At 43.5% G+C, this 25,828-nt stretch overlaps 1 protein-coding gene and 1 pseudogene across 1 annotated transcript in view; one reads left to right on the top strand and one right to left on the bottom strand.

Annotated features, from left to right (window-relative positions):
- PLXNA4 (plexin A4) overlaps positions 1-25,828 on the bottom strand; it is a 418,730-nt gene that overhangs the window by 121,895 nt on the left and 271,007 nt on the right. The window lies entirely within an intron of this gene.
- Positions 13,500-15,021, top strand: LOC116630765 (annotated as a pseudogene).

Below are 25,828 nucleotides of genomic sequence, written 5' to 3'. Positions count from 1 at the left end.
ATATCAGGTCCCAGGGCTATCAGTCTTTTAAATTAATTAACTGATCAATTACTGTTGCTGTTAGAGTTATTCTTGATGTGCTCTAAGGAGAGGAGAGCCATGTGTTTCAGATGGTCATTGGGAGGGGCAAGGAGGAGACCCCATCCTGGCATGAGCTCAGTGACATACCTAGAGAGGAAGAGAAAAAGTACCGGGTGTAAGGATCTGGGGGCTACTTGGCCCCAGAGGTCACTTGGGATCCGTGAACCCCTGGCTAAAGTCAAGGTTTTGAGTCCACACACAAATCTGTGTAGCACTGTGGCCCGAGGCTCGGACAGAGTGGGGAGGGCAGCTAACAAGCAGCAGTTGGCTCTTGGAACCAACTCCCTTCAGTGGAGGGACCAAAGTCTTCCTTCCTTCATGGGGAACAGCTCATTCAAAGCCCTCAGTGCTTCCGGTCAAGCCCCTGAGGCACTGCTGAAAACGGTGGGTCCAGATGAGAGAGAGAGAGGCCAAACTTCTCTCCTGAATGTCTGGGGCTCTCCTGTTCTCCCTCCCATAAATCTAGTCAGCAGAGATGCAAAACAAGGAGGCTGATGTGGGAGGGAAGCTGGTGGGGCTGACCCACCACCAGTGGGGCAGGGGCCACGAGTGGCTTCTATGGTCTGTTCTGGTCATGTAAATTCACTGCCAACCTGGCACAGGGTTACCAGCAAGTGGGCAGGGACAGCATTTTGAACTGGCTAAGCAAGCAGCCGCAGGGCACGTCGTCAGCGGCCAGGTTGACCAGCTCCGCCTACTACTTACTAGAAGTGTGCCTTTGGGCAAGTGCCTTAGTATCTCTGAGCCTCCTTCTCCCCTGTAAAATGGGGACAGTAATCCCTGCCTTGGTTGTTGTGAGAGCGCATCACACAGTAGGTCCACTTGGGAATATTTTATGACTCATCGGCATCCCTTCCTGAAGACAGAAAGGAGATAACACAACCTATCAAATTGGCTGTTTGCTTGCACTGATTTTGTGGGAGGGACAATTAAAAGTGGCACACCAAAGGAGAATTGTTTATGGAGTCAATGCAGAGGCATCAGATTTAAAATCAAAAGACCTGGGTTTGAGATTAACCGTGCCACCGTGCCATCGGCTGTGTGACTTCTGAGAAGCCATTTGACCTTTATCACCTTTTACGTAGGATAATGATGACTCTAAGAGCTGCTGGGCCGGTTCAATGAGATGTCCTGTGGGAAGGACGCGGGAGATGGCAGGTGCTAAACAGATCCATGACATCATTTCATTTGCTACCACTGTCCCATTAGCAAAGATAATTTAGAGCTCGCCTCTATCAGGCTTTCCAGGGAGCATAAATGATAGTAACTATTAACTTCTCGATTCAATTCTTTCGCTACCTTCCATTAAGGCACCAGAAGAGAAATCATTTTCCTTTTTTCATCCACTCATCATCATTTCAGATATCCTGCTACACTGAGATACAACACCGAGGAAGCAAGCACATTATAAAAAAGAAAGAACAAAAAAGAAGGAAGAAGAAAAAGCAACTAAGCCCAGGCATGGATCCCCATGCTGAAGAATTGGTTTAATTAAATAGAAAACTCTGGTGCTTGTGGTAATTGTTATTAAGGAATCTATATCCCATCAGAACCCTCTCCCCTGGAGTTTGCTCCCTCTGCTTTCTCTGCATTGGGTACTAAAATTGCTTCTATCTTTAGGCAGATGCAGCCATAGAGCCCAGAGATTATTGTGGGGTGACTGGTGTGGGGCTTGGGTGCAGCAACAGCAAAAAAGAACAAACAAACAAAAAAAAACAAACCTTGATCCCATCCTGACCTTCTCCTTGAATTTCCCTGACTTGGAGCTCATTCATTTCTTCTGTAAAAGGGCAACATATGCCTTCTCTCAGGGCTGGTTATCAGGGACACATAACATAGGCAATGCTTGCTTTTGGAGCCCCTCTACTGTTTCTCTGTACACAAGGAGGATGGTTTCTAACACTGCCCACACCATGGGGTTCCTGATTCCCCTGAGCCACTGCCATCTGCTTCTTGGGCACCAGTTGGCTGTAAAAAATACCTGGTCTGTCTCTTTTTGATGCCACCAAAGCAACTAGATGCCGGAAGTAGATATAACAGTAAGCTTTTCATCATGCGTACAACAACAGATACAAAAGGCAACAAGTGGGGGCAGCAGGAGATAGTTTGCTATAGTGGAAAGAGCCCTGGAGGGACTTGGGTTTGCGTCCCAACTATACTACGTATTAGGTTCATAAATTTGGGAAGTCCTGGGTGTTAATTCTGAATTGTTTCTTGGCCTGAGCTGAGTCCTGCCTGATTCAGCCTGGCTTGACTCTCCAGGGTTCAGAATCATTCTAAAGCTTCTGGATCAAAATAGATGAGTTGATTCCATATACTTACAATAATAGTTTGCTTCTCAATTATCAAGCATTTGTTGGGTGTCTATCCCAGGCTATGTACTGTGCTATAATAAGTCAGGTCAGGCAAGGGGGCATCTTAGAAGTCAAAGAGAAGCCTTTGAAACATTTTCATTCTTGGATGGTCAACTGGCATCATGAATTAAACAATTAAGAACTAGGTAGCAATATGCAGAGTGCTATGTAGAAAGGATCAGAGAGCAGAAAAAGAGCAATAAGCCAGGATCGGGGTCATTTTCAGTCCTGGGCAAAGAAGTGAACCAAGAATAGGGCAGATGCGATCAACGCTATCCTCCCTAGATAGCTATGGATCTCTGACTCTCAACCAAGAGGTCTTGTATAGCTGAGGCAAGTGTACTCAGGCCCTAGCAGATCAAAATGTGGACTGGATGCTCCTCAAAGGGGAGGATAGGGCATAGCTGCAAGTGTTGTGCGCTGTGACTCTCCCAGGCCACTCACGCAGGTACTCATCCCAGGCAACCATCAAGAGGCAGGCGGCCAGAGCAGAACGGGGGCCCAAAGGACTCGGGAAACTCACAGACCATATGCTCACACTGATGAGAGTGAACAGCAGGGTAAGTGGAAAAAGCACAGAGGTCCTATCTATAGCATGGAAGGGATGAGGTGAAAACTGGAAAAATTCATTAGAAGAAAAGGAGGTCTTGAAGAGTTCAAAGTCCAGAACAACTTGACTTAATATCAGTGTGGGGCTCAGCAGACCTCAAATGCCATGATAAAGCCCTGCTTCCTGAAGTACCAGGCTGAAACTCAAACTAAATCCAGCTCAAGGGAAAGGTAGAAGGTTTAGGGTGAGTATGTGTATGTGTGTGGGGAAGGGTCGGGGTTGAACTTTTAAATTCCATTGCAGCAATTATCACAACCATTTTTCTAGCCTTCCAGCCAGAAACAAAGACTGTGTACATTTGAAAATCTCCAACCCTTGAAAACATTACTATGAAGTTGAAAGTTCCTGGTGTCTTTTGATTAAACATTGTGCTAGGTAATGACTGTTTTAGTTCTTATTTTTTTCACCCCCTTCAAATTACTGATTGTTGTCTGACATTAGGGCCCCATTTGCTCTTATTAAATTAACAAGCCTACAAAACTCTTAATGAATTGAAACTCATCAAATGTTTGGAAATGAACAGCAGTCTTAAGATTCTTTCCCTTTTAATGTATCTCTGTGTGAAACGTCTCACTTTCCCTTACACTTGCTTAGGTTCAGACAGCCACATACAGGGAATCAGATTTTGATTCTTAGCCCACCTGAGGCAGCAGTCCACAGAGATGCAGGAACTTGAGTGTTTGGGTGGTTCTTCCAACTGGCAATGTGCTGTTCTGCATAAGCATTGGCTTTCTGGCTGCACCAAAGGATTCCTACTTTTCTTCCAAGGATGCCTTAGGAATTTTGATGCATTTGAAAACGCATTGCTAGGATGTAGTCTGCAGTCATCAAGCAGACTTATTCCCCTTTTTAGGGCAATCTGACTGGTCTGCAAAGTGGTTAAACTTCCTCTGTGGGCAGTTGTGGGCTAATGAGATGGGTATCCTGGAACCCACTGTCCCATCTTCTCTGGACATTTCTCCTTTTCTGATGCCATCCTCATCTAGGAGCAGACCATTTTCAGAGGTTCCAATTGAGATCCTCAGCTTTGCAAAGGGTGGGAATTCCTAAAACCATCACAGAGCTTGGGGTCCAATGAATAGCAAAACCACCCAAGTAGGGAGCATCCAGGGAAAACTCTATACTGGCTCTTGCCCTACAAGCCAGAAAAATAATGGAATGACTGCGCAATATTCCTTGAATTTCAGTCATCAGTTAGCCTTGGAAAGTGGGCTTGCTACATGAATGTTTAGGTCCATGTGTGTCTGTAGGAGGAGCCAGGTAAAAGTTAAAGGATCATGAATATAGCCAAAGGGACATACTTTCCTCTCTAGCCAGCAACCACTCCCTAGCCTTGGACAACCACACAGTCACAAAGTCATGTGTCCCTAGATACATGTGAATGAGAGCAAAGGGTGTGCCTGCTCACTGAGTCTTCACCCTGGGAGCAGCTCTGCTCTTAACTCACTGTGTCTCCCAGCTGTTCACAAGTCTAGACACACATACCTAAAATGGTCCTGTTGGAGGCTTCCCAGATTGGTCCGCCTGCTGTTAGGACTACTTCATGTAGTTAGGAACCATCTGGCAGTCCTTAGGAACATCACAAGTTACTTCATGCTGTCATCCCATCAAATCTACTCAATATTTAGAGCTCTGCCATTGGCTTCTATTAGGATATGCGGATTTCAAATCTCCAATGTGCAGGATGGGAAAAATGTCTCCTATATGTATCTGGAAAACAATACACACATTGTAGAACAAATAACACCTTAACCTAAAGGAGGTTGCTGCAAGCCTCCACTATAATTAGGCAAAGAAAAGAACCTATAGGATTTCTGCCCATGTCTGAAAGCTGAATCCACGGTTTCCTTATTCCTGCCTACTTCTTAGCAGCATGACCCTGGCCATCAAGAGTTAACTCCATTTGACTCTGAAGCATGGACTACCACCCAGAACAAGGAGCTGGGCTATGGAGGATCCTGCAAAGACCAGTATTGATTGGCTTACTTGATTAGTTGGTTAACTGAATATCACTGCTTTCTAATATAATTAAAAGAAGATAAATACTGGGGCTTCATCCTGTAAGCAAGGGCCATTAGTGATCATGGTGCACACCGTGATTAAAAACGCAATCAACTGGGAGGGTAATTTATGAACTTGCCAGCCTCTAGTGCCATTACATGGTTTGTGGGGTCTTGAGGTATGATCTGGCTGGCATGGAATTCCCTAACCTGTTGTGGTTGCCCTGGTCTCTTGGGAAGGGAATTTATTACACAGGGAAATATGCAAGATGGTCTCTCTTTGCAGGTAGAGTTACTCCATGCTTGCCACAAAGTTCTTTTGTAAAGTATCAGAGACGGATACCCAAAGCACCAACCAGGGCAGGGGACCATCACGACTGTTTAACCCTTTGCCTCACTTCCCTCAATCCTAAATACAATACTGGCCCCTAGCTTACTCTCTGTTATCCTTTCTTTTATCCTATTTTTATCATCAGGTTCATCATGAGTTTGAAACTTTGTTTGGATTACTGATATGATCATTAAATACTTATTAAATATTGATGAAGAATTATGGTGAGCAAAGCAAGTGTGACTTGTGGGAGGGGCACAGGACTTATTTACTTGGGGGCTGAGGGCTACACCGCCTAGGCTGCTAAGAGGAGTAGCTAAAAGCTCATGCTTTTGCCTCATATGCACAGTGCAGGTGCCCATGGCATAATCTACTCCCATTGGACATGTCAGACAGTGGACACCTCCAGGAGGAGGCAGGTTGCCAGACTTGGTGGAGGACAGGGGTCAGCCTTCTTCACTTGGATGTTGTCTGTTGCTTTCTTGATCAACTGAGGCATGTTTCTGGCACGTTAACTGCTGGCCTGGCTGGTAAATGGGTAGAGAAGTGTCATGTCAGCATTCCTGAGTTGCTCCGATTGATGTCTAAGCTGTCCCTGCTTACAGCAAGGGGCAGTAGCCCCGCATTGAGGGCTGGTGGGGGTCTTGGTGACATGCAGTTGGTAGAGGATTTGGCATATCTCCAAGGAAGGTGCTATATAAATACAGGGTATTATTATTCTATTAGCTTATGTTCTTAATTTTTGGAATGTGTCCAGATGTGCTGACTGGTGAACAAACATTAGAGATGTGGAAGGAGTGTAAAGACTCCACTGCTAATGCCTAGAGCAGAATGGAATACCACATTAGCTCTGCCTCAGAACCGGGTAGTGTTCTGATGACAGGTTAGATGTGTCTGGAAAAGCCAGTAAGATCTGAAGGTGCAGATACAGTCCTGATGTAGAAATAACAAAAAGCTGACCCAGTGATGTGATTCTGACACTTTTTTCTGCACCACCCCCCCAACGGACATTTTTCTGTCAACTGTTGCCCTTCCAAAAAACATGTCCCCTTAATGGTTTTATTTTATTTTTATTTTTATTCTGAGAGATTGCCTTTATCTTGGTGTCCTCTTCCCTGAGATGCTGCCAGGTTTGGATGAACAGGGACACACTGCTGGGATGTCTGATATTTCTATCACTAGAAAGAAGAGAAAGGAATGAGGCAAATAGGGGAACCTGCAGAGGGTAGTGGGAGCTGCCCTTAGCACATTATGGGATGTCAGTGCTGAAGCCCACACCTTTAATGGGAATGACAAAGAAACGTGCTTGAGGGGTTGACAGGAATAATCGAGAATACCAGCATGCTCAGAAATCCATTCTGTTCACCCTTAGGTTTTCTAAGAGCTGAACTCATCTTCCTAAATGCTTATTTGGAGAGAAAATACCATGTGTAAAGAGATATGTATATACAGAGAAATGAGGACATATCGCTACCTACAGTTTTGTTATTTACCTTGCCATAAAATAAATGCTTATTAATTTCCATACTATGTACAGAGGGAGCTGCCACATGTGAATTTCTTTCATCAGTAATTGCTGTGCCTGTGACTCCTTCAGTTATATGTACCAGGGAGATGGTTTCCAAATAAGAACTGGGAGAGAAGGACAGATTCACAGATGATAGCTAAAAACATCTAGAAATTATAGAACAATTGAGGTCAGCAAGAACCAAGTTATTCAATGTATCCCCTGGGGGCTAGAGGCAGACTTTTCCCCCATGGTTCCAAAATTACTTGGCAGTTTCATTAAGGTGAAAGGCAGTGCAGCCTCATAAGTGCAGAGAGTGAAGGTTGTCACTTAAAATTTAGATGGACTTGTCAACCAAACACTTAGAAAGAATGGCATTTTGATGGTCTGTTCCTGCTCATCAAAGAAGTTGCTCAAATTTGTAGGATAGAGGAATGAAAGTAAGGAGGGTTTTAATTGCAGCATTTGGCTCTGAATATGTCTATACCTATATAAAAATTCAGGAAATCAGTACTGTTAAGAAAACCTGATGTCCAGGCAGAATCATTTACGATGTGGGGGAGCTGTCCTAAAGTTCTGGTGCTGAAACATCGAACTACTGATTTTATCATTTGAAGTGCTTCCATGATATGAATTAACACTTTTTTCCTGGCTCTGAGTAGAGTTGCAGATGAACCATCCATGACCAAAATGTAAAGCTAAAAGAGTACTTGTCTCATAGCTAGAGGATGGAATTTTATGGAAGATTATGGAAGACTATTCTTTGAACCTTCCAATGTGATAAAAATGAGTAGTGCCCATTTGTATCAGGTTCTTCTTCCTTAATAGGCACACAAAAACTGAGCTCCCCAGTCCCTCTGCAGTTATGTGAAGCCAGGTGACAAATTCTGGCCAGTGAGGATGTGAGTAGAAGTGATAGGTATGACTGCTGTGCCAAAGCATTTAAGATGTATAACCAACTAGCTCTCTCTTTCCTCTGCAGCAACAATGATATAGACCATGTCTGATATAGCAGAGGCAAGATGGAATCAGCCTCTATCCTTGAGTTCCCACTTGGGAAGCATCTTCCCTAGAGAACTGCCGAACCGATAGTTAATTATGGTTTTTTTTTTTTTAAAGATTTTATTTATTTATTTGACAGAGAGAGAGATAGCGAGAGCAGGAACACAAGCAGGGGGAGTGGGAGAGGGAGAAGCAGGCTTCCCGCTGAGCAGGGAGCCCGATATGGGGCTCGATCCCAGGACCCTGGGATCATGACCTGAGCCGAAGGCAGACGCTTAACGACTGAGCCACCCAGGTGCCCCGAACCGATAGTTAATTTTGAATGAATGAGAAATAAAATGTTATGTGTTAAGTCTCTGAAATTTCGAAGCTTATCCTATTCTACCCTATCCCATCTTAATTGATACACTTGGTTACTCATTTTGGTGTCAATAAAACCTTTATGCTATTACCAAAGACATCAAATAAATATATAGGGAAGAAGAAAATTTTTTTCACTTGGGGAAAAAAAGAAACATATCTCACAATGTCCCCCATGATGATGACTTAGATGTTGGTTTATTTGGGAAAGCTACGAAAGAAATGTTTTCAGAGGCTTATGTTTCTATTTGGCATAGAATTATATTTCTGAATTTCCTTTTAAAATGGTGAAGGAATCTATGTTGAATTTATGATGATCACAGTTTTACAATGTAGGAAGAAGCCAAGTTAACTTCAACATCACTGCCATGAAATGATGGATGTAACCATCAAGCAGACGTCAAAGAGGATGAGAACTGACAGAGACCACAGGATTTGGTGAAGAGGCAGTCACAGGCTACCTTTTTAAGAGAGTAGTTTCATTGGAGAAACCATATTGCAAAGGGTTGAAGAAAGACTTAGACGTAAAAAAATGAAAGTAGGAGATCTAAACCAGAAACTCCAAGTATTGGTGTGAAGGAAGGATACAGGGCTGTAGTTAAAAAGAGAAAAACAAAAACTTGAGTTTGACTGAAGGTGGGGGTGCAGGAACAGATGACAGGAAGAAATAAAAGATAAAAAATGTGGACAGAAAAATCCTTTGTATATTTGAGGAGGGTAGGAGTCAGAGCACAGGTGGGAGATACTTTTTATGAAGAGAGGGAACATATGAGGGTTTGGAAATGCTTTCCTTCTGTATTTCTTATGAGTCCACGGCATCATCACACAACTAGTTTCTACTGACTGAGAACTCCAGGAATCATCTTGAACTCCTTTATCTCCTTTACACTTCCCTCCATACTGTTATCACAAAGGCTATTTAACTTCCTGAGTATCCCTTAAACCTATACCTTTGTGAAGCTTTAAATTCAGTTGGAAGTATCCTAATCATAGTTTTACCCCTTACCAGCTGGGTGACCTCAGGTAAATTACATGCCTCTCAATTTCTCATCTGTAAAATGGAAATAAAAATAATTACTTTGTAGCACTGCTGTGAAGATTAAATTAAATAAGTACCTGACACAGTGATAGCAAAAACTTCTTACTTGGCTCTTCCTAGTCCTAAAAGAATAGATTTCCCATTTTTTTATTTGTTTACTACATTGCCACCAGAATTATCTGTTTGACATTCAAGTCTGTTATGGTCTTGCCCCTGCTTAAATCATGTCAATGAATCTATTGTTTATGGACTAAAATCCAACCTCCCCATTTTAAGTATGATCTCATCCCTGTCCAACTCTACAGCTTTCACCAATCTCCCATCTCAATTTATGTTCCAATGACATTAAATTCCTTATAGTTCCCTTAAGACATCATAATGTTTCAAGTTTTCTTTGACTTTGCAATGTTGTCCCTTCTGCCTAGAATGTCCTTTTCCTCTCTTGTTCCCTCAGTAAACTATTCATCTTTGAAACTCAGCTCATGTGTGGCCTTCTTTGTGGGTCCTTATTCATCACTCGCTTCTCTATGCTACCTCTCTATAATCTAATCACTTCTGTTGTCACACTTACCTCATTGTATTGCATTTATGTATTTACATGCTGGCTTTCAATATTACATGAACTCCTTGAAGGAAGGGATGTGTTTTATTTAATTCTATAACCCTCTTGCCCAGGACAGTACCTCATACTGGGTAGGTACTTATCAAATGATTGAATGAATGAATGAATTTGCCTACCTGGAGTGATAATAATCAAGTTGTACAACAGATAGAAGTGGGTAAGATCATCCCCATATAGTCTGCATCTTCATGGAGCAGACATCATCTGTTCTAAGTGATGTCCGTGTTTCTGGAATTATTGAAAGGAGTGGCATTGGAACCTAAAGTTAGTGGAAAATACAATACACTAATACCTGAGATTCTTTACTTCATGCCTTGTTGTTTTTGAACACATGTGTGTGTGCATCTCCTGTCACTTTGTCTCCAGAATGCGTGTGTGCATCTCCTGTCACTTTGTCTCCAGAATCATAACGCCATAGGCTATTCCAGCCTTGAGAATTGTATGCAGCTTGGCTGACTGAACTCAAATGTTTAATTTTCAATTTTTCCTTCTACCTGAGGTCTTGGTTCTTGTATATACAGAAAGCTATATTGATGAATAACAGAATCTATACTTAGTTTTCCACTGGGGTCCTCTCATGTGGCGTGGTAATGCAGGTTTAGAGGCAAAGAGGAGAGGGAAGGCAGATGACTCCTATCATCAGGGAAGCTGATGACTGTGGCTCTGACCAGGATCCTAGGACCCCCTGGATATGTTTCCTCTTTATAGCCATGTCTGACTATGAGGCCCTAGTGTATGTTTTCTAAATATAAAATGGGGAGAATTTTGTAATTCTAGATAGCACTTAACCATAAGGATTCAAAATAAAAAGAGACAGGTTCCAGATCTAAGAGGAAGAAAGGCATTTTAAGCAGAAATTGGAGTCTAAAAGTCCCACCTGAGGAACCTCCAGTTACAGAAAAATCCTTCATCTTCTGCATCCTCTGCAGAAGTGTGAGGCAGGCTCTAAGTTTCAGAAAACTGGAAGAAATATCTAATTAGGCCTGCCAAACCAAACTCTATAAAAATTAGGTACGGGAGACTAAAATAAACCCAGGAAATGGCTATCATTAGAAAGCAGAGTTTACCTTTTACTCTCTGAAGAAGTGATTATTGTATGTGATTAAAATAATTAAATAATGAATGATCATTTTTATGGAATCCGGAAGGCTGCCAAGGCATGTCCTCCAGACACCAGGACCTCTAGCTAGTGCCACTGATAAGATTTCCAGTGGCTATTCCAGGGTCACTTTGAAGCTTCCTCAAGTGGAAAGGTCCATCAGAAGACCTGGTCATGCTGATTATCCAGTTTTGTCTCTACCTGGGACAGAGGCAGTACTGGAGAGTGGCTAAGAGCATAGACTCTTGAGGTTTTAATCCTATCTTCACCCTCATAAACTGTGTTATCTTGGGGAGGTTGCTTAACCTGTCTGTGTCTCAGTTTCCTATTCTGTAAGATGGGCCCCAAACTTGCCACAGACTGGGAGAAAATATTTGCAAATCATATATCTGACAAAGGGTTTTCAGAATATACAAATAATTCTCAAAACTCAACAATAAGGAAACAAACAATCTGGTTTTTTAAGGGTAAAAGATTTGAACAGACACTTCACCAAAGGAGATATAGAGATGGCAAGTAAGCACATGAAAAGATGTTTACTATTATTAATCATTAGGAAAATGTGAATTAAAACCACAATGAGATATCCTTACATATCTATGTGATTGGCTAAAAACAAAAACAAACAAAAAACAAAAAACAAAAACAACAAGAATGAAAAACAGATGACACCAAGTGTGAATGAGGATGGGGAAATGGCTGGAATTCTCATACACTGCTGGTAAAAATGCAACATGCAGCCAGCCTGGAAGACAATTGAATAGTTTCTTATAATATGACTCAGAAATCCCACTCCTAGGTATTTACCTAAGAGAAATGAAAACTTATGCTCAGATAAAAACCTGCATGAGAGTGTTTATAGGAGCTTTATTTACAATCACCCAACAACAGAAATAACCCAAATATCATTCAATGGTGAATAGGTAAACTGAGGTACAATTATATCATAGATTACTGCTCAGCAGATAAAAAGGAGCAACGACATGGATGAAATTAAAAGCATTGTGTTGAGTAAAAGAAGCCAGATACAAAGATTATATATTGTATGATTCCATTTATGTGAAACTCTAGAAAAGGCAAAAACTATTGTGACAGAACAAATGTCAGTGATTTCCAGGGGAGGGAGAAGTGGGGGAAGACCCACTGGAAAGGGGCATGAAAGAACTTTTGGTGGGGGGTGGAAATTATGTCAGGACCGTAGGGGTGATTGTATTGTTGTATACATTTTTTTTTCAACTTTAAGAACTATTTATTTTGAACTAACTTTAGACTTAACAAAAAAAGTTGCCCAAATAAGTACAAAGAGTTCCCATATCCCTTCACCCACGGTTCCCTAATATTTAAGAGCATAGGTAACCATATTACAATTATGGAAACCAGGAAGTGAACATTGGTACAATACAATTTGCTAAGTTCTAGGTCTTATTCTAATGTCACCAGGTCTTCTACTTAATTTCCTATTCATTCCAGGATTTCATATTCCATTTAGTTATTATATCTCCTTTGTCACCTCTAGCTTGTAACAATCCTTCCTTGTCTTCCTGACTTTGACACTTTTCATGAATACTAGTCAGTTATTTTGTAGAATGTCTTTCATTTTGGGTTTGTCTGAGATTTTCACATAATTAGAGTGAGGTTGTGCATTTTTGGCAAGAATATCACAGAAGTGATACTGTTTCCTTCTCAGGGCATCTTATCAAGGGGTTCACGATAGTGATATGTCTTCTTACCGATGATGTTAACCTTGATCACTTGGCTAAGGCGGATACTCCACTGTAAAGTTACTATTTATCCCTTTGTAGTTAATAAATAACCTGGAGGAAATATTTTGAGATTGAAAATATCCCATTTTCCCTCGAACTTTTGCCCACTGATTTTTGTATCCAATGGTGGCTCTTCTCTGCAACAGTTATTATTGTAGTGCAATTTAAAATTTTTTTCCTCTTTGTTTCTACATTTAAATTTTTTATTTTTATTTTTTTAGATCATTTTGCTTTGAAATAATTCTAAATTCATGGGAAATTGAAACGATAGGGATTTTAAGCAGAAATTGGAGTCTAAAAGTCCCACCTGAGGAACCACCTGAGGTACAATTATATCACAGATTACTACTCAGCAGATAAAAAGGAGCAACGACATGGATGAATTTAAAAGCATTGTGTTGAGTAAAAGAAGCCAGATACAAAGATTATATATTGTATGATTCCATTTATGTGAAACTCTAGAAAAGGCAAAAACTATTGTGACAGAACAAAGGTCAGTGATTTCCAGGGGAGGGAGAAGTAGGGGAAGACCCACTGGAAAGGGGCATGAAAGAACACAGAGAGGGTCCTATGTACTGTTCAGCCAGTTTCCCCCCAATGGTTTCATCTTATAAAACTATAATATCAAAACCAAGAAATTGACATCGGTGTAGAGTATGTATATAGTTCCATTTCATTGTATCACAGGTGTAGATTCATGTAACCACCACTGCAATCAGGATGCAGAACTATTCCCATACTACCACATAACCATACACTTAAAATTGGTGATCATATGTTAATTATACCTCAATTAAGCTGGCAAAACACAAAACACCAAAAACCCCCTCAAACTGTGTCAAGGTAACAGTAAGCAGTATGTAACTATTAGCTTTCATTGTTGCTGTTTTCTCAAGGAGCATCTCTCTTCTGTACCAGGGGTGCTTGTAGACTAAGGTGCTCAAAACAAAGGCCAATTCAAGCAATAAGCTAGGGGCACAAGGGCACTCTCCTTTTTATTTGCACGACTCCCTGACTGTTGCTATACTGGGTAAATTAGACAAACAATTAGTCACCAGCAGCTGGACATAGCACTACTCTAGCACTGTTGGAGTTCCCCAAATTGTCTCCTGCACATCGTGTGGGCTCACATTTGCTCCTGTCTTCTCTCTCATGGTGACTATCCTTCTGTTACTTGAATATGACAAGCGCATCCTACTTCAGGGTCTGGCCACTTGCTGTTCCCACTGTCTAGAATGTTTTCTTCATAGTTATTCAGTAGCCAGCTCACATGTCATTATTCAGCAAGAGCTTCCTGAGCCTTGTAGACCAAACCTGCCTCCTTCTGCCACTTTCAGCTTCTCTCATGTGACTCCATCTTACTTTTCTTATAGCACTTCCCACTAGAAGAAATTACCTTGGCTCTTTATTTGCTCACTTGTTCATTGTCCATTCTGATCCCCCTAGCATGAAGCTATATACATGCATGGGCATCATCTCTTTTGTCTCCTGCTGGATCTTCACTATTGCCAGTGACTGTGACCATACCCCCCAGCAGAATTTCCTGCCCACCCTACTTCTCATTGTCCTTCCTCTTCTTTTTCCTTTAACTCTCTTTATGTGCTCTCCCCATTCCAACACATATCTATTGAGATAAAAATGAAGTACGCAGAAGCAGCCTGAGGTGACCTCTGAAATGGTTCGTTATTCACTTGACCCAGAAAACCCTACGAAATCATGTAAATCAAGAGTTTCAAATCTTCGTGTTCACTTTAAGAACACACGTGAAACTGCCCAGGCCATTAAGGGTATGCCTATCTGAAAAGCCACCAAGTATCTGAAAGATGTCACTTTACAGAAGCAAGGTGTGCCATTCCGTCGCTACAATGGTGGAGTTGGTAGGTGTGCCCAGGCCAAACAGTGGGGCTGGACATAGGGTTGGTGGCCCAAGAAGAGTGCTGAATTTTTAATGCACATGCTTAAAAATGCAGAGAGTAATGCTGAACTTAAGGGTTTAGATGTTGATTCTCTGGTCATTGAGCACACCCAGGTGAACAAAGCCCCCAAGATGCGGTGTAGAACGTACAGGGCTCATGATCGGATTAACCCATACAAGAGCTCTCCCTGCCACATCGAGATGATCCTTACTGAAAAAGAGCAGATTGTTCCTAAACCAGAAGAGGAGGTTGCACAGAAGAAAAAGATATCCCAGAAGAAACTGAAGAAACAAAAACTTATGGCCCGGGAGTAAATTCAGAATAAATGCAAAAAAAAAAAAAATGAAGTACGCAGTCACACTGGAGGACTCACAGACAAATCCAGAGACTTCAGCTTACTCTGTCCCAGGCTTTGTTGCAATGACTCTCCCTTTCGCGACCCTTTTCCTTGGCTCTCTGCCTGTCCTTAATGGGTGCCTGCAGGAGGAATGCCCAGCAAGGAGGACTCCCACTAAATTTTCTCTAAGCCGTTTATTCTTGGACTGCATTTAAGCTAATAGGAAAGGCTTCACGGGAAATCTGGAGGCTTCTTGCCATCCTCGTGCTTGCCCTTTGCCTCATTTCAATCTAGTTAGCCCTGTTATTATTTTTTCTGTGGAATGGCATATATCCGTGCCATTAATTCTACATATTTCTAGGGGAAAAGGGGATTGAGAGGAAGGAAAGACTGATTATTTATCAAGTAAAAGACATTTCTTCCCTCTCTGGACAGCCAGGTGGATTTTCTGAACTCATTTCTGCCCTGAAATGGGGCAGCCACTTCTGAAATGAGTCCTCTGTGTTGGGGTGGGCTCTGTTTTTATGACTACTGGGTAATAGCATTTCCTGATTTATGAATTGGCATCTGAGGTAGGGCTCGATGGATTCATCATGGGGAGAACAGCCATATAAATAATCCTGTCACATAAAATTATTGTTCTCATTTTGATTTTTAAAAAATGTCCCTTTGTGCAGTGGGATTTAGGATATTTTAGTGGGAAAGCAGGAGAAGGATGAGTTATTTGGCTCCCTTTCTATATATAAGGTAAAAATGTACAAGTAGTCTCCAGAAACTGTGACTTGCTTAGAAGACCATTACCAAAATGGTTTAATTATCTGGGGGGGGGACCCTTGGCACTTGGCTTAAAGTCAAAGCCAAGATCTTCACCTGAGGAAAGATGTAGATGACCAACAAAGAAAATAGCTGCAGAACATGTTAAAAGAGTTATTTTCTTTTTTTTTAAAGTAATCTCTACACCCAACATGGGGCTTGAACTCATAACCCTGAGATCAAGAGTTGCATGCTCTGCTGACTGAGCCAGCCAGGCGTCCCAAAAGAGTGATTTTCTATGCAGAAATATTTCTGTGGTACTCAGAACACACAATCTATTCTAGAAGCATATTTTAAAGAATGGGTCCCTTACATAAATGGAATTCTAAATCTTCTCCAGTATGCAAGATGTTGTATAGACACCATCTCTTTCCAAAGTACCAGGCTCCAGAGGACAGAGAGAGACAGAGAGAGAGAGAGAGAGAGAGAGAAACAGGAGTTTCTTTCCTCATTTCACTAGCCTAGACAGGAGCAGTACCAGGAATCTCGGAGTGATAGCCAAGGCACTAGGAGGCAGGAGTCTTCTGGTGGGTGTGGCCTTGGGGAGGCGGCCAGCTGAGGCTGTTGGGCTGTCTCTAACTACTGTCTAAGCAGAGGGATTTCTGTTCATTCCTCTAATTTATTTCTTTGTTTTCATGGCAGAATAAACTCCAAATTCCAGGGGTCAACTAAGTGCCTGCCACCAGCCCACACGAGGCCAAAAAAAAGCTTAGTGTCATCAGTCAATGCCAACTAGTTAATAATGACCAGCCTCTTTGCTAATGGCCCGAGGAAGGGGTCCTTGGGCCGCAAAGGCTGTAGCAGAGAGACTTGCAGGCAGCTGCATGGGGAGAATGCTTTGCAAGAAGCATTTCTGCTGGCCACTTTCAAGGGCGTATCCACCCATGCTCAGCTCTTTAGGAAGGTAGTAATTAGTTTTATTCCCTTCGGTGCACATGGCAAAGGCAGCAGGGTCTGGCATTTGGAGAACCACTGGAGTCTGCCCCTCTCATCTTGACTTGACTCAGGTTTACATTTATAACTAAGAAATATCAGGACTGTAAGGTGGTTTAGGGGTTGTGTTCAGTGCCCACAGACAGAAAAGAAACTTCCAGTGTCAGGGCTTTAGACAAGGAGAGACCACTGCAAAGAAAGGCTAATCATGACTCAGTTGGCCCTGTACCACCCAGCGTCTCTTGCAAACTGCAGGTGGTGAACACAATCACTAAATAGTAAGCTCCTCAAGGGCATAGATGTCTCGTGCATCTTTGTATGTTCCCAGAATGGGGGCTATCCACAGAGCTGCAGGAACAAAGGTTTCTAGGCCTACACAGTACATTATGGTCATCTGGACAGTCACTCCCCACTGGTGTGTGGTGGCATGCTCTGATGCCATGGACAGGCCATAGGTGTGCTGCCATGTTGATCTTTTCAGCCCTTGGAGCAGCCAGGAAACTCCTGGGGAGGACAGCACTCCTGGTCCCCTCTGGCTGTGAGGGGACCTCTATCACCCCAGTGAGCTATAGAAATACATTCATTTCCAAATGAATCTTAATGAAATAACAGGTTAGAATGTACTGATGGTCCACAAATGGGAAAACTAAGACTCAGAAGTCAAGACCTTGTGAGTCAAGAACTTGATTCCAGGTAGCCTTACTCTGTGTCCAATGCCTTATCCACTACCCCACAGCTGCCACACTAAACTGTCAACAAATAACTGTGGAAGCCAAATTGTTGAAATTGAGAAAGCACTTGAATAAAAACCAGCAGAAGGCCAGATGATGTCATTAGCACTGCTTGAAAGGTGAGTTGGATGTCCAAACTTATGTAAACTTATTGCCAGTACATGCAAGAGGTTATTCCTAGACCAATGGCTTTCCCTTTGACCATGACTCATGGCAAGAGATGCTTCACATTGCAACCCAGGGCACATACGCATGCACATATATAGTTTCACAAATAGTACTCATCCTTACTGTGCTTGATGGACACTGTTCTGTTCGATTTTATTCTATTCCATTAAAAAAAATTCTGGTCATGACCCTTTAAATTGATTTCGTGACCCACTAAATTGATTTCTCGACCCACTAATGTGTCATGACCTGCAGTTTGAAAAACACAGGCCTGACACCATTCCAGCTTTCTCTCCCTCCTCAGAGACCAGGAAAATGGAATGTGAATGTGGAGAAGAGTAAGACAAGAGACAGATAAAAAATGAGGAAGGTGAGAGGAATACCAAAAAAAAAAAAAAAGGAGAAAGGAGAGAATGGGACAAAGGAAGAATGAATGGGAAATGGGAGACATAATGAGCAAAGGCTAACTCTAGATTGACAGATTTATGCCTATTAAAACAGTTCTCAAGATCCACAGTCATTTTGGCCTTACTTATTACAAAAATATTCCCTGCCAGCTTGTATGGCCATAGCCATGATCATGCTATCTGCTTGTCTAGAGATTGTCTTAACTGTCAGCACCACCTCAAATTCTTCACAGTTCCTCCCAGAGAGAATCTTCTGTCTGCTGCTCAGGGATCTGGGCTTTTAAAAAATCTCAGAGACGTTGGGTAAATTACTCAAAGATAAAGAAACTGACCATACTGTCTCCACACACATGGATGAACCAATGCACAATGGGCGCTATGGACTTCTGGGCTGGGTCTTAACAACAGACTCTTGGGTACAGAGGAGATAGTTGTAAAGGTGATAGGAAAGTGAAGATTGGAGATTGAATGAGATTAACTTATGAAGCTTCTGTAAATTTACATACTCCGATAGCCAGTGGGTGTCTATAAAGAGTATTGATGATTGCACACCTCCTAGTACAAACTTTTTGAGCATGCACCTATAATACACATATTTGTTTATAAAGACTATATATGCTCTACTTATTAATATAATTGCATTATCAACTACACACAAAGTTAGGCAATAAAGACATGAGATAAAGATAAAATAGCATTTTAATGTTTATTATATTTTATTCATGAATGATACAAAACATTTTACGACCTCCAAGAAAATTATTATTAAAAATGGTGGGACTGATATGTTAGAATTGGCTTCGTTATTTGTGAAAGTCTTTGTTGAGCACTTAGTGATATGGGGTTCTGAGGTCAAGGGTTCAATTTATTCGCTTTCATGGCTGTCATGGTGGAAAAAGACACCTCACATAGACACAGAAATGCAGAAAGAGCATTGTTGGCTACACTGACTAAATCAAGATAGTTCTCTTCAGTTTCATGCACAAATTATGTGAAGATTGTTGTTGAAATTCAGCTGGCAGATTTCCATCTTCTCTGATGTCAATCAGCTATTTTTTCAACTAATCGGAAGGTGCTGAATTTTTTTTTTTTCTCAAAGATTTTATTTATTTACTTGACAGAGAGAGACACAGCGAGAGAGGGAACACAAACAGGGGGAGTGGGAGAGGAAGAAGCAGGCTCCCCACTGAGCAGGGAGCCCGATGCGGGGCCGATCCCAGGACCCCGGGATCATGGCCCGAGCCGAAGGCAGACGCTTAACTGACTGAGCCACCCAGTTGCCCCTAGGTGCTGAATTTTTATATATTTCTTAAAAACGGGTCAAAACTCTCTGAAACTCTTCCTTTGGAAGATTTTTCGGCAAGTAGAAGATTCCGTTTCCAAGTTTTAAAAGTTTTTAGATAGAAATTTTTAAAGTGTCATACCTACTCATTATCAACAACAAAATCACATAAAGATGAAAATATTTCCAAACATTCTTTTTTTTTCTTTCAAAATGGTCTTCCCACGCTATAAATTCTTCCTAAAAGTGGTTACTTTCTAACTCTTTGTTAACGTATTACCTTTATATTTAGGGGGCAGATGAAGTGTTTAATTTTTTAAAGTTATCAGCAAAGTCACATACTTCTGACAGCTGCTTGCCAGACCTGAAAAAATCAGCAAATGTGGAACATTTTGGTTCTTTTAAAAGAAAAATGTTTAATTATGTTTCCATAACTAACAAACCTCTGGGTTGTATAAAAAGTGTTCATGGTTACTTCCATCTCAAATTGTAAAGATTCTATTTCCAGGGTTGTTTTTACAATATTGATGTCTGTTGCACATAAACTGCAAACTTGTTGTAATATATTGAAACTGAATCCACCAGTAAGAACACCGGTATCACCATGGGAGATATGGAGCTCCCATGTACCTCCACGTCTTTCTGACACAAGGATGCTTGACATACAGACCAAGGCAGGGAAACAGTATCAAGTATCGACTGTATATTAAATATGAGCAAAGCCTAATTTCTTGTTTTAATTAGAAAAAAAAAAGTGTCTTCCTTTGTCCCTTCGGATCATTCTCTATACTTTTAGCATCAAAGTGCACTTTAATACCACTACACTAGACAAGCAAAAAGGGCGCTCAATGTTTTAGGGTTTGTGGTTTTAGGTCTTTGGTGTTCTGGAGCAAAACAATGGTAAATAAATACATTGCCTCCTCTAAATGATGTGAATTAGGGATATCGGGTTATCAACATTTATTTAATTGATGAAAATCGAGTAATAAATATTTAAAAATAAACAATGGTCCCTCAATTAAGAACCACCTGAGCAGATGTAAAATGATAGGATACATTAATTCTGCTAATCCCAAATGTATAACTTTGAATGGTAACAGTAGGTAAGAGGCAGGATTTTAATAATTTTAATAAAATTGGTGGCTTTCAGAGAAGGACAATGATTAAGGTTGGGGCAAAGTTCAGAGCTGAAGAGGGGCCCAGGCACCTAGGATAGAGGAGGGAATTCAAGTGAGTGCCGGCAAGCCAGAGGTCAGTGAGCTGCAAGGGAGGAACAGCAGTCTGAGGTCCAGGTGTAACCTTGAGACTCAGATCCAAAGAACCCTCCTTTTCCTGACCTCAGGAGAGTTGAGACAGAGAATTCAGCCTGTGCCTAGAGATGGACCAGCACAAAAGAAGAGAGACCAGGGTCAGGCTAGAGCCAGGGAGACCACCAGTGAGCAGGGAGAGGAAACCAGGAGAACTGGGAAAGATCAAAGCGAAGTCTTTTCCAGTGAAGGATCCATACTCCACCAACCGCTTTGGGTGCTCCTGGTAAAGTGAATTTTGTGATCACATGGGCTGGGAGACACTACCTCCCACCCTCAGCTAGGAGACTTCTAATACTCATCAGCACATCAAATGTTCGAAGATACCTGCTTAACTCAGATTTCTCCAAATGTATTTGACCAAAGAAAACTTAAAAAAAAAAAAATGTCCTGCCAAACTTTGGTTCTGAGAATAAAATTTGGGGAATCCTGGACTAATTGATGTTTAAAGCCATAACGAGGCAAAGGGACAGGTGGGAGAGGTCGTTCACACGTCATGCTTCATGTGTGTATTGCTTGTGACCTGAGACACCCTCACCTTAATGAGAGTACTATTTCTCTCCAAGCCTCGTGGACGAAAGTGACCTCAGGGCAGTAGGACTTTCCCTCGAGGGGCCTCTCCTCTCACCCTGCAGGTAAACTCTGGTGTGAGCGGTGACTCCTGCCAGAGGCAGTGTCTCGAGGAAGTGATCTGGGCACAGTCAACGACCACAGCTCCAGCCAAGAGGCCCTGGACACCCGTGGACTCAGGCTGTGGGGCGGCAGAGATTGGGAGGGGAGCTTTGGCCAACGGAGGCCACCTGCTCTGCTCTCTGCCGCCCTGGCCACCCAGCACCAGGGGCCTGACATGCCTCAGAGGAGACGTAAGTGAGTTTATGAATGATGGGAGGAAAAATCGGATGGGTGAAATTTTTAAAAATAAAATGCAGACCCCATTCTACTAGACCAGCATACTGAAAACAATAAAGAGGAAAGCTAAGATTTATTGAGCCCTCATTTTGTGCCAGGGACTGTGCTAGAAATTTTATGTACACTTCCTAATTTACTCATTGTAACCACCCAGGCAGTGGGCACTAGTAAGTGTTCCTGTTGAGAAACTGAAGGTACCCAGAGATTAAATAACTCGCCCAAGGTCCTACAGGTAGAAAGTGGCAGAGCTAGGACCAAAAAAAGGGCTGGTGTTTTCAGCTCCTGCTCTGAACCACCTTCAAGTCATCCAGCAGGGAACCAGATAACCTTCAGCACCTGCTTGGAATCCTTTTTAAGGAGGACATCCCTATTTCTGTGCTTGCTCCTCCAGTCCTTCGCTGTTGTGCATAACTTCAAATAAATACCCAGATAGTCTCCCCCTCAACCATTATGCATTTCCTTGAAACGACGGCATTGTCTTTGAGTCACTTTCAGATTCCTGTCTCCATTGTCCATGCAAAATATCTGAAATGCACTTAAGGGACTCGGATCAGATATAATTTTGCCATTTGTAATTTTTCCTCTTATGCCTATATTGCATTTAGTGAAGTCATGTGGCATCACTAATGCCAACTAGTCATCTTGAACAATGGCACAAATTAACATGCATCTATTTACTTTTGAAACTGTCTCATCAATATTCCAACTGAGTACACAGTTCACTTAAGTATCCGATATTCCCAGCCTCTCTTTCTGCAGAACTCAAGCACTAGTCAATCAGTCTCACCGTACTGAACCACTTCCATTCAGGTGCCGTCCCTAGAGGACGGGGGAGTGGGCTAGGATGGTGGGAGTCAACCTCCGTCCACACCCGCCCTAGGTAAGAGGAGATGGGAGCTGAGTGGTACCCGCAGAATTGAGCACCGTCTTGGGAAACACCCCAAGAGCTCTGGCCTCTAGACCAGAGTCCCCATGATACCCACCGAAATGCACAAGGAGACTGTGCTCTTCAGGCTGACATCCTGTACTCTGCCCTACCCTCCCAGCACTAAAGGAGGGTGGATGTCCAGGGTAATCCTCACAGCAGGAACACTTTTGTTTCAGTGCCCTGTAGGCTGAAGTCTGCTCCCAGCTCCAGGCTCCCAGAGGCTCCCAGAACAGCGCCTTCCTTCTGCTCTTTTCGATTCTGCGTGGTGCCTACGCCTGTGCTGGGAGGGCATGCAGTGGGCACTTGCTAAAACACACATGGTGGGAGGAAGGACCTGGAAGGGGGCAGAGGTGCAGCAGCCCCTGGCCCTGTTTGCCCACGCTGTTGGAGTCTCCTCATATGCTGCTAAGTGGAATATTACAGGTAGTTGTCTTTAAAATGGCACTTCGAGTGCCCCGATGGTCTCGGGACGCAGGCACCGAGTGGAGAGGAGATGTGACTGTCAGGGCAATTGCCAGAGATAGATGCTTAATGGAGCTCAAGATTAGGAGCTGCCAAGGCTTTTCCCTAATCACCTGCCCCTTGCATCTCCCAGTCCTTCCTCCCGCACCACCCCTGGCTGCCCTACATTTATATACTAGCTCTTCTGGTGTTCAGGGCAGAGCGCAGGGAAACCAGCCATTCCCTGTCTGCCCTAGGAGTCCTGATGGATGAGGAGCCAAAGCGAGTTCAGGTGCCCGGTCTGTGATAACCTCAAGTCCAGTGGGGCTCGACTTAAACAAACTAAAATTCCTTCCCCCCAGCGGAAGTAGAGTACAGAGGAGAATCCACCCAGCCCCACAGAGGCTGAACAGCCCTATTGACTGGGATGGGGGGACAACGGGCTCCTAGCTCTTCAGTCTCCTGGAGGGCAGCACCAGCAGGTATAAAGGGAATGCTCGACCTTAGTATCGTCCGAGGGACTTCAAAATGGACAGGGGGGTGTGTGTGCCAGGCTATCCTGGGGAGCTGGTGCCCAGAGCTGAACTGGCCTTCAGCTACCAAATTGGTAATAATAATGATGATAATGATGGAGATAACTCCCACAACTTGCTGAAAGCCTACTACATGCTAGGCCCTTTACAAGTCTCACCTTTCATCCTAAAAGCCCCAAAAGGTGGTTATTATCATTTGCATTTTATACACGAAGAAACTGAAGCGCAACCCGCATGAGCAATTTGGTCCAGTGGCCCAGTGGCAGAGCTGGTGAGTGTGCAAAGGGCCTGGATGAAAACCCAAGTTCATGGCCTATTTGTGACCACCCTGTGGGCTCCCTCCTGCACACATTTCTGCCTTCCGGTCACCCCATCTGAGAAATGTCAGGCCACTGTCATTTTTCCTCTTGGGGAGGTGACTGGACTCAATCATGTTCAGGTGTTCGAGACGTTATGCCTACATGAGTGACCACTTGGAAACATGCCTGTTGGAAAAGGAGGGGTCCCCTTGCCTACTCTCTCTATGGGATGGGTTGACTGTGTCTGGGGCCCCATGTACCCTAAGAGGCTCTAGAATAGGTGTTGCAGGCCCAACCTGCACCAGGCTGGAACTAAGGCAGAATAAGCCAAGGCACCTCCTCTCTGGGGCCGCGGGGTGGTTCTGAGTTCCTACAGTCACCCCCACTGCCCCATTCAGCCCTCACCCTCAGTGAGCCCTTTTGTCTTCTTAGGCTCATTTTGAAGCCTAAGGAGTCAGGTGTATAACTTTCCTGCTGACAAGACCAGAAGATAAAGAGCATCTCTTGCCCCCACAGAGAGCTCCATGTCCCTCAGGGGAAGACGGACTGCGGAAGACATAACAGGAGGAGCAGAGTTGGATTCTAACTTGGTTCTCTGGCCAACATGCTGTGTGACACTGGACAAGCCATTCACTTCTCTGGGCTTTGGTTTGCTCCTCGGTCCTACAGGGAAAAGGCTGCAGGAGAGAAGGGGATGCAAGAAGCCTTGAGGATTTTTCCAGTTCTGGGGTTTCCTGATGATAAGGGGAAGCCAGGCTCCCAGCACCTGGGGAATGTAGGAAGCTGGGGAAGGAAGTCATTTCCCCTGTCTGGGTCCCTCCGGTTCTGCGACAGTAAAATGGAGATGTTCTGCCTTTATGGAGAAGGAAATGAGAAGTGGGAGCATCTCAGTAAGGGCACACTGGAACCTTCTGGATCAGCTCCAGACAAATGGGAAGGGCTTCTGTCTGAGTGACATTGGGTGAAACACTGCAACAGCCTTCCTCCTTTTTTCAAGTGCCCAAGGTGGCTCTGTTTCCTGTCACTCACTCTCAGGTCCCTGCTTCAAGTTCCTTCTCCCAGGAGCTATCAGAACGGCCCGGGCTGAGAGCCGGGAGCAAATGTCCAAATGGGCTTGTCACAGTGTCAGCCGTCCAGACACAAACGACAGCATACAGCTCTGTCCCCTGCAGGGGTGGGACGAACGATGCCAGACAGCCGTGTCACTGCAGACGCACCTCTCGAGAGACCTGCCCTGGAACTGGCACCCAGAGAGTCAGAATCGTTCTTACGGGAGCCCTGTGGGGGCAGGAACCATCTCCACGGCTGCATCTTATGTGGGATGGGGGTCTGCAGACGCCCGAGATTGCCAGACTTCACATCGGCTGCCCTCAGAACCCCCTGGGAGGCAGGCTGGGGATGGGAGGGACACTGAGGCACGAGGAAGCAGTAATGGCCCCTCATCGCAAGGTGGTCCCAGCAGAGGCACCATGCAGTTTGGAGTTCCAGCCCCAAGCCACTGTCTTGGACCACAGTACCACCTTCCCCTTGAACCGAGCTTCCCCCATGCAAGTCTCAACATGGTAAAAATCCCAGTCACAAAGGGACTCTCTCACCAGTTTCATCCCAACAGGCACACTCGACCAGCTCTGCTTCACAACCCCGAGCACAGAGCTTGAAAAGAAACATGGAGAACAGGGAAGGAGATAGGTCAACAGGCCTCCATTCACCCCCTTTCACACCTATCCCTCTCTGGGGAAGACTTCTCTGACCACTGTTTAAAATGGCAACTCTTTTGCTTTGACTAGGTCCTCAGATCCCACTTATCCAGCTCCATTTCCTTTTGCCCTGAAACCTACTACGTGATTTATCCGGGATGTTGGTTGCTTCTTTGCTGTGTCCTCTTGAGAAAACCACGAGCCCCTACAGTCAAGGTTTTTATCTGTTTCTTGACTGTTGTGTCCCCAATGTCTAGGCTAGCGCCTGGCACCTGGTAGATGCTTAGTGGGTATTTGTTGAGTGGATGAATGAATCGGACCTGGGTAGTATGTTACAAAGCAAGATGGCCCTTGCTACT

Source organism: Phoca vitulina, unplaced genomic scaffold, assembly GCF_004348235.1.
Source record: "Phoca vitulina isolate PV1807 unplaced genomic scaffold, GSC_HSeal_1.0 scaffold4, whole genome shotgun sequence".
Lineage (NCBI taxonomy): Eukaryota > Metazoa > Chordata > Mammalia > Carnivora > Phocidae > Phoca > Phoca vitulina.
This window is presented reverse-complemented; position numbering and strand designations above follow the sequence as displayed.